The sequence below is a fragment of the Rhipicephalus microplus genome, chromosome 8 (genome assembly GCF_043290135.1).
Source record: "Rhipicephalus microplus isolate Deutch F79 chromosome 8, USDA_Rmic, whole genome shotgun sequence".
Lineage (NCBI taxonomy): Eukaryota > Metazoa > Arthropoda > Arachnida > Ixodida > Ixodidae > Rhipicephalus > Rhipicephalus microplus.
Genome location: NC_134707.1, coordinates 60,942,605 through 60,951,497, shown reverse-complemented (window position 1 = coordinate 60,951,497; position 8,893 = coordinate 60,942,605). Strand labels below are relative to the sequence as shown.

The 8,893-nt window shown below is 47.0% G+C and overlaps 1 long non-coding RNA gene across 1 annotated transcript; it reads right to left on the bottom strand.

Annotated features, from left to right (window-relative positions):
• Positions 1-2,635: 2,635 nt before the first annotated feature.
• LOC142768560 (uncharacterized) lies at positions 2,636-4,655 on the bottom strand. The gene is made up of 2 exons (XR_012885335.1): positions 3,708-4,655; positions 2,636-3,172 (listed from the first exon to the last, which is right to left on the bottom strand). It is a non-coding gene; the product is annotated as an uncharacterized LOC142768560 (long non-coding RNA).
• Between the last annotated feature and the right edge of the window lie 4,238 nt (positions 4,656-8,893).

The window sequence follows — 8,893 nt, the reverse complement described above, 5'->3', positions numbered from 1 at the left end:
ACCACCATCTAGTAAACACTACAAGAACTAAACGAGAGGTAGCTACATACAGGAGACGGTACCGCCATCTTGTGAACACTGCAAGAACTAAACTAGAGGTGGCTACATACAGGGGACGGTACCACCATCTAGTGAACACTGCAAGAACTAAACTAGAGGTGGCTACATACAGGCTACAGGGGACGCGCAGCCCAAGCCCTAAGGAGCTTCGCCCCTAAAACACCGAAAGCACCCGCTTCGAGGTAGAAACTTGTCACCCTTGGCAATGAGAGGATACCCAAAGACGGCCTTCGGGAACTCGGTCCTAAGAACTACGTCCACCCGAGGCTTGATAAAACTCAGTTGGTCAGTCTCGCCGGACAAGCCTCTGGGAGAACTGAGGCTGATGAAATGGAGAGCTGCATCCAACAAGGAGTCAAGCGTCTGCCCTAGGAACCCGCGAGAGAACGAACTTCAGGAATTCGGCATGTCGTGTCTGCTCCTAAACAAGCGGACATCAATTTGCTCCAGTCTGACGAGGAAGAGGGATTCGCCCTGGTTCCCGAACCACTGTACGAAGAAAAGGTGGCAGCGGCTCTATCAGGGAACTTCAGAGAACTGCGGAAAGTAACTCCGGCAAAAGCAAAACGAGAAGGTGAGAGGCTGTATGAACCAAGCGGGGGGCTCATTAGGTTGGCCCTGTCCGGAAAGACGTGCAAAAGTGCTAGCCTCTCTGTCTTCTTCACGGCCAACACCCACAAGGAGTTGTGTCTGTTTCGGAGCATGACTCCTGGCAAAAACTTGTCGGACGGCATCTGCAAATGCCTTGACCATTGAAGATACATTCCTCGTAAAAAATCCCCAGGACGTTTTAGATTTTCTAGGGGATGAGTGCCCTCAAGTGCCTGTGTGTTTTCGCTAGACTTTAAAGACTTCTTTTATTCCCTACCTGAGGACATTTTGTGCGAGGAGGTGTAGTCTGCATCCAACGCTGTGGTGGGAATAATTTTTTGTAGACTTTGTGCAACTAACGTAGACAGCATTCTTCAACTTCTGAACTTTTATTCGCAGTCGACTTTCATCACGAGAAAACGACAAATGGTACACTCAAAGACAGGGCGTGCGCAATGGATCATGTTTAGCTCCAGTACTCAGTGGTATTTTATGAGCTCGTTAAGACAAACGCATACAGCGAGGCTTGCTTAGAAAAATATAAGATATAAGGTTAAGGTATTCATCTAGGCTAATGATTTCTTAGTCATTTATAGTGCGGAACAGTGTGACACACGGCAGGACGCCGATGAGAGTTGAGCATTATTTCTGATAACATGACTAATTTTCATGCTGACGGCGGAGTTTCCCGAGAATAACAAACTTAGATTTTTAGACCTAGAGCTTCTGCCAGAACCTTCCAGAACCAGAAAAATGTTTCTGCCAGAACCAGAAAGCCCTGATACATTTTAGTTGAGCGCATTCAAAGCTTATTGAGTGAGGAACTGCGAAAGCACGCGAGATAGCTTCAGTGTCAAGGCCCTGTCATCACCAGGTTGAGAGCAGCTTAGTCATCCATATTAACAGACATAAGAAAGCAGGCTTTCCTTATCAATTGCTCTCAGGCACAGAAGAGTCACTTCTGAATGAAATAATGCAGGGAAAGATTGTGAAGCCCACAATTCAGATACAGCCAAAGCCGAAATGTTCTGCATTCACTTTATATGCACAAACGTTGACACTGCCTGAAAAGAATTCTTTGGAAAAAAAAAACTAGGGTGAAGGTTGTTTTCGCAGCAAAAACCATCCAGGTTTTCTATACAAAATTATGAACAACGAAGGATCTTCAGGTATGGGGTATTATAAGAAGCTTGCAAAAATGTTCGTAGAATGTAATGTAGGTGTTGTATATCGATTTGCTTTATCATGTGGCCGATCCTACATCGGTCAGATGGGGCGCTGCATGTCTAAACTATCTCCTTAAGGAGTACGTGTATCTCAAGCGCGGATCAGTGGGCAGCCACCTGGAAATTGACTGTGCCCATTGTTAGTGCACCCCGAGGCTTGATGAATGCGAATGGCAAGATTGACAAGAGGGCACGGGAAATGAAGCGTTTTTGATTCGCAAGGCGGTAACCGAGTGTGTAAGTGCCCCATTCGGAAAATGAGTACAAGTATCTTGTCACTTACACGTAATTTAAAGATTCGTGTAATAAGATGTTCTGGAACATGCGCCATCATTTTTCCGTTTTTGTGGGTCTTCTTCTCGCCCTCTTGGCTTTATATATACGGCCGCCATCTGTGCGATAAAGTGGTTGCGAGTGTGCGCTCTGTCCCATGCGACTTTTTTCTGAAACGTTCTGTGCGCTAAGAAAGTACATTCCTTCCAAAAGAAAACTTGTGGCGTTCCACTGTTTGCAAGGCCCGCCGTTTCCGGCATGTGATATGTTTTGGCTATCCTGCTAGAACAGATGCAACTTCGTACACCTTGCGCTGTCACCCGAGCTACGAAACTGCGAAGCGTAGTGAAGCTTGTTGAGGAATGACACGCATGTTCGTCGGGGGGGTTGATGGCGTATGTTGAAGAGTAGAAATATCAACAATGCTTGAATTTGGTTGGCCACAAGAGACACAGTTGCGAAGCAAATATACCAAAAAGCATGGGTGCATATAAAAGTTCTTTTATTCGACTGCATGGTCGATACCAGGATGTGTCGGCTTGCATAAGACCCGACATGTTTCATAAAACACGAATTGCGAAGTCTCTCATCGCCTTCGTCACAGTTATGAAGGAACATGTACATAGACAGCATTAAGCCATTCTGTCGAGGCCTCGTCAATCAGCTAAGATTAAGATGATGTTCCGCTACGCAGGTGACAACAGATGGAGAACGGATAGGATGATGCTCTCTTCCAGGTGGTGCTCATACACACAAAAGGGGCGCTCGAAGAGGAACGCGGCAAAAAATTTAATGTATGAAGCTAAAAGGAAAGTGGAAATTTTAGGTTAAAAATGAAACATTGAGTAAAATAATGTTCAACACAGCTGTCACTACAGCTTTAACAGGTGTGGTACTTATCAAGATTTTCATGGCTGCAGTCTCCGATGGGGATGCGTGGTTATTTGTAAGTCGTCAAGTGGTTTTGGCAAACTGCACGGTTCATGAAAAATTTCGGTCCGTCAAACGACATCGTCTTGATGCTGGAAAGAAGACAACGAATGAAGAATAGTTTCACAAACGAAATAGTCATTCACGGTGGATAACGCAATAAACCAGCTACGGCAGTTATGAATCCAAGCAAATCGCTACTGGTAATAGACGTTACGGAAATTAGCAGTGTTAAATTCAAGGGCGCAGATAAAGACACGTCGGGCTTGCAAGCATCGCTGTGTGTCCCCACGTTAATGGCCGTGGAACCACGTTACCAGAGATGTTACTAGCAACGACTGCTGAATGAGCATTACGTTCAATTAAGCAGAAGTGTATAAATCAAGGAAACCGCGTGACATAATTTTTTATGCTTGATAGTTATACAGTAAATTCAGGATTGTCCAAGGAACGCTACATCAATAACGGCATAATTAAAGATGAACGTGTTTAGCCACATCTACGCAGGTACTATTCGCGAAAGCAGACCTGTTTGTGACGTTGGCTACAGAGATCACGGGCTTAAATTCGCTTGGCAGAGCAACTACGCCATACATAGAAAGAGAATAGCCAGCAAAAATGACTTACGGTATAAAGTCGTTGGCCGAAAAGGAGGGACAGTTCACCGTGTTGCCCACGTCTGGCATGGAATGGAGTCGGCGGCTGCATCACGGGAACAATTGGAGGACGCCAGCATACAGCGACCTCAGGTCTCGATAAACGCCGCAACGGTAGCTTCGTGGCGGATTTCCCAGCGTCTGTCGGAGGACGGTTTCGAGTAACGGCGAATGTATGTCGGGAGTCTCGTGTATGGCTACGCAGGGCTTTGTGTACCAGTCGACGAACAAGTAAGGCCTGAAGTCCCTGCCTCTCTCTTCTTCGGGGACGAGCAGGCAGGTGCAACAGACGTTTTCCGTCGCCTTCGCGAATACGCCGTGGACGCGTCTCTGCCGCATTTTTTTCAGGATGTCGCCGACGATATCAGTGGGGTCCTCCCTACGGTCAGCGCGATAGAGAACCCAGGACCCTATGACGCCAAGGCCGGCCATACAGGTGAATAAGTGGGCCGCGAAGTCCAGACGGTCGCGCAGAGCGGCTATGGATTCCAGATGGGCGCGAACCGCGCTGACTGCTTCTGGTACAGACTTGTCGGCGAGCTTTGGAAGGTCGGTGAAGCCATCGTTGTCCAAGCATCGCAGTTCATGTTGCGGCACCCTCGAAAGGTGCGAGCACAGTACCTCCACGTACGCCATGGCTGCCAGTGACCCTGAAGGCGCCTATGGAAGCTGAATGTTGCGTGGAGTGTTGGCCTATGGCTAGAGGGAACCCTCGGTGTACTTGCTGTTGTGACGGAAACGTCGGTCGTATCTCCTACGCGCGGCGAAGATGCGACCTGGAAGGGTGAAGTGAGGCAGCTTGCATTCACCTCCCGCTAGTCGGATGTCGATCCTGAGGTTAAAAAGCTTCCCGACCGATGGGGCGTTTGAACATACTTTTTTTTTTCAGGAGTGCGGCGACAGGCTTCGCTTCGTTCGAGCGTTGGCGGCGGATTGCAATGCAATGCCTCGCCGCAAGGACTTTAATGCACGTGCTTACTCGGCCGCTGGTCACGTGTCTGATAATGGATTTCGCTGTAAGGGGCGTCATTCTGATAAAAAAAAATTACAAGCAGCCGTACATCCACGCGCTTAAGGACTGTGATGTAATGTCCGAGAGGTTTTTATAAACCGGGATCTTTCATATCTTAATGCGAAGCATTTCTTAGCGAACTTCGGCGAGTTTAACCCTATCTGCCTATCTGTCTATTTAGCTGCCTACGACTTTTAGCTATTCTGGCCGTTTGTATAACTGGATATATACCACGTTTGGTATGACATAACATTACTGTATGACGGGCATAACTGACTAGTCATAACATGGAAATCGTGACATGTATGTCATGAATGTCGGGATTCACATGTCATGGTCTTGCTGTTCATGCGGTCATTTCGTCCACATGTAATGTCGCAAAACTAGTATGGCACGACATTGCTGCATGGCGAACATAATTTACAGGCCCTCATGTGGAAATCATCGCATGCGTGTCATGTAAGAACATGACTGCGTGCCACGCTCTTGATGCGCTCGCGGTCTTTTCGCTAGCTTCACATGCACCAAATCTGCTATTACGTGACGTGCATGGCCGACGAAGGTAAGCGACACGTCCAAACATGATAATCAGGACATGCCTGTTACGTAAAACATGACGACATGCTACGTTCATAGCGCGGTCGCAGCCGTTTCGCTAGCTTCACATATGCCAAATTTGGTGTTACGTGACGTGAATAGACGACGAAGGTAAATGGAACGTCCAAACAAGATAATCATGGCATGCGTGTCATGTAAAACATCACTACATGCTACACTCAGAGCGTGCTCGCGGCCGTTTCGCTAGCTTCACATATACCAAATTTGGTATTACGTGATGTGAATAGACGACGAACAAAAATGCCAGGCGCGAACATGATAATCATGACGCGGAAGTCATGTACAGCGTAACTTACGTCCGCCTCGTAACGTTGTGCTGATTTTAAAGTGACATATAAACCTTCCTCATTCGTGCTTCGCATATCATCGATTCCCACTGCACGTGGTTGGTTGTTCTTGAGAGTTCTGGCGCAAACCACCACGGGGGAGATCTGCCAATTTTTCATAACTTCGTTTTTCATTTCTACTGTTTCGTATATATGCGGTGCCTACTCCCGCTAGTCGGATGTCGCATATATGAGGCGTAACATGTCCCATATATGAGGCGTAACGCATATGAGGCGTTCGATTATCAATCAAATCGGCAGTTTTTGTTTTCCATTCTGGCAAGTTCGAGTGATTGAATGATTTTTAGAAAGACCCATCATTTGCATAACCACTTCATGTAGCTCCGCCATGGTGGTCTAGTGGCTAAGGTACTCGGCTGCTGACCCGCAGGTCGCGGGTTGGAATCCCGGCTGCGGCGGTTGCATTTCTGATGGAGGCAGAAATGTTGTATATGCCCGTGTGCTCAGATTTGGGTGCACGTTACAGAGCCCCAGGTGGTCGAAATTTCCAGAGCCCCCCACTACGGCGTCTCTCATAATCATATGGTGGTTTTGGGACGTTAAATACTACATATCAATCAATCAATCAATCAATCAATCAATCAATCAATGATGTCGTCTTTGACTGCGCGCATTCGCAACTCAAGTGAGTTTTCCAGCGGCATATAAACGTTTGCAGATCGCATTGAAGACAGTGCAGCAAACGCTACGCGAATGATACGCGTATCCACAAAAAGCGAGTGCAAGGCACCACAAACCATGGATAAATCCTTACGAATCAGATCAGTACTGAATAATAGAAATTGGCGGCGTATCTGCGTGACACACTGCAAATGTCTTCCGTTGGCGTTTTTTTTTTTTCGTGCATGACGTCGCATTTTCAGCGCAACCTAAGAAGCGCTAGGGTCTTTAAAATTACGTGTCTATGAATAGTCTCTAAATGGAACACATCACCTTATACGTACGTATCGATGTTACGCCTCAGATAGGCGTAATATTCGCTAGTTGATCGACAATGTTCGCAAGTATGAACGCAGCCACCAGTGCAAGTTGGATGGGCGTTCAGCAAGGGCTTTAGCTTTGGCCGGGTGGTTGTTCGTTTCGTGAGACAAAAAAGCGGACAAAAATTTCTGATTTCACGTATCCCAAAATAACACTTTTGTCTTTAATATTATTTAGAGTTTAACGTCCCAAAATCGTGATATGATTGGGAGAGATGCTGTTAGGGGAGGGCTCTGGAAATTTCGACCATAACTTTTCTTAAAATGAGCACTGACATTGCACAGTAAACGGGCCTCTGCAATTTCGGGCCCACCGAAATGCAACCGCCACGATCGGGATCCAATCCACGGTGACCTTTGGGTCGGCGGCCGAGCACCCTAACGACGGAGCCACCGTGGTAGACAGAAGAGTATTGAAGCATTTTCCTATTCAATGAGACATCGTATGCTTATTGTATGGAAAGGACACTGGGCTTGTTATGTCCTTCAAATCACGATTAGGGCAACCATGTTGCCCGTTCTCGGGTGAGACATTAGGCCATGTCAAACGGAGGACTCCCGTTTTTTTTTTTTTGCAAGTACACTATGCAAAATATATGAAATCGTCAAACGGAGGACTCCTGTTTGTTTTTTTTTGCAAGTACAAAATGCAAAATATATGAAATCGTCGCAGGCAGTGTCATGTACAAGTACGGGGCAACTTTGCTCAGCATTTCTATTGCAGCTTTTGAAGAATCGGAGGAGTTGCAACCGCAACCAGTTCTAGCTTGCCACTGCATCGGCGCATGCAGTGACAATTCTGGCGGTGTCCTGTTGACACATTTTGTTCCCTGATTCCGGTTTTCTTGTCACCACTTCATCTAACTTAAGTTCTGCCCGATGCTGGAAAAGAGAAAAACAGTAAAAAAACTGCGTTTTGAACAGCCAATTGTATTAAAGCGTGAAACTCAAAGAGATTAATTTTTAGATGTGCATAATGATTGCTGAATAACACTTATAAGAGTTCGAGATCTCTGCAGAAAGTTGGCCGGCTTGCGTGAAAATACAGTAAATTCCGTTAATTCCACCCCTGTTAATCAGAAAAACTGGATAACCAGGGCATCTTTTGGGTTTCTGACCAGAATATGCATTCTTCGATGGCATCAAACTCCCGTTAATTTGTTATCGGTTGACAAGTCCCGCTAATTCGGAAATTTATCAGACAACGTATAGCGTCGCAACTGTGCTGCGCAATGGAGCGAAAACGGCGTTCGAGAACGACCGAAACGGCTACGTTCCTTCAAGAAGTCGTCGTCACCATGCATCTGCAATCTTCCCGCAATCGTGTTGTTGATGACCAAGGCTTCAGTGGCTGCGGAAAACACCTTTGATTTTATATTTCCCCCCGGCGCACGCGGACTGCATGACCATTATCTGTGATCGAGTAGGCAGTGACCAGTGAAAACTGCGACAAGCAGCAGCTTCGCATCCTTTCGAAAGTTTGTAGCCTCCATCCATCATTGAGCCTCGCTATACATCATCACCAGCGTTCAGCAGTTTTGTTTTGACTGCGGACGAAGACCACGAGCATTTTTCCAGATTTCAGCAGCCGCTACGATTGTGTTATTCGCGACCGTGGATGCGGCTTTCAGTATAGCTTCCTTTCTATTCCAGACGATGCGCGTACAATCTCGCAAAACTGAAACATGGAGGATTGATTGATTTGTGGGGTTTAACGTCCCAAAACCACAAATCAATCAATTATGAGAGACGCCGTAGTAGAGGGCTCCGGAAATTTTGACCACCTGGGGTTCTTTTACGTGCATCCAAATCTGCGCACACGGGCCTACAACATTTCCGCCTCCATCGGAAATGCAGCCGCCGCAGCCGGGATTTGAACCCGCGACCTGCGGGTCAGCAGCCGAGTACCTTAGCCACTAGACCACCACGGCGGGGTGAAACATGGAGGAAGATGTTAGCTTCAGCAGCGGTCCACTTGGCGGCTTGAAACTCGCTTTCTGCAGTGGGACGGACGAATTACACGTAGTCGGCCAGTTTTTGCTTGTGACGTACTTATATAAAGGCGCATGCGCAGAACCTATACCACTCATGGACTTGTCGCGCTCGCGTCATTCCAAGACCTGAAAATCGAAAACTGGCGTGGGTTCTCAAGACGTCTTGTGTCACCAACGAAACGACGCAGACGCAGTGTGGGGCCGCA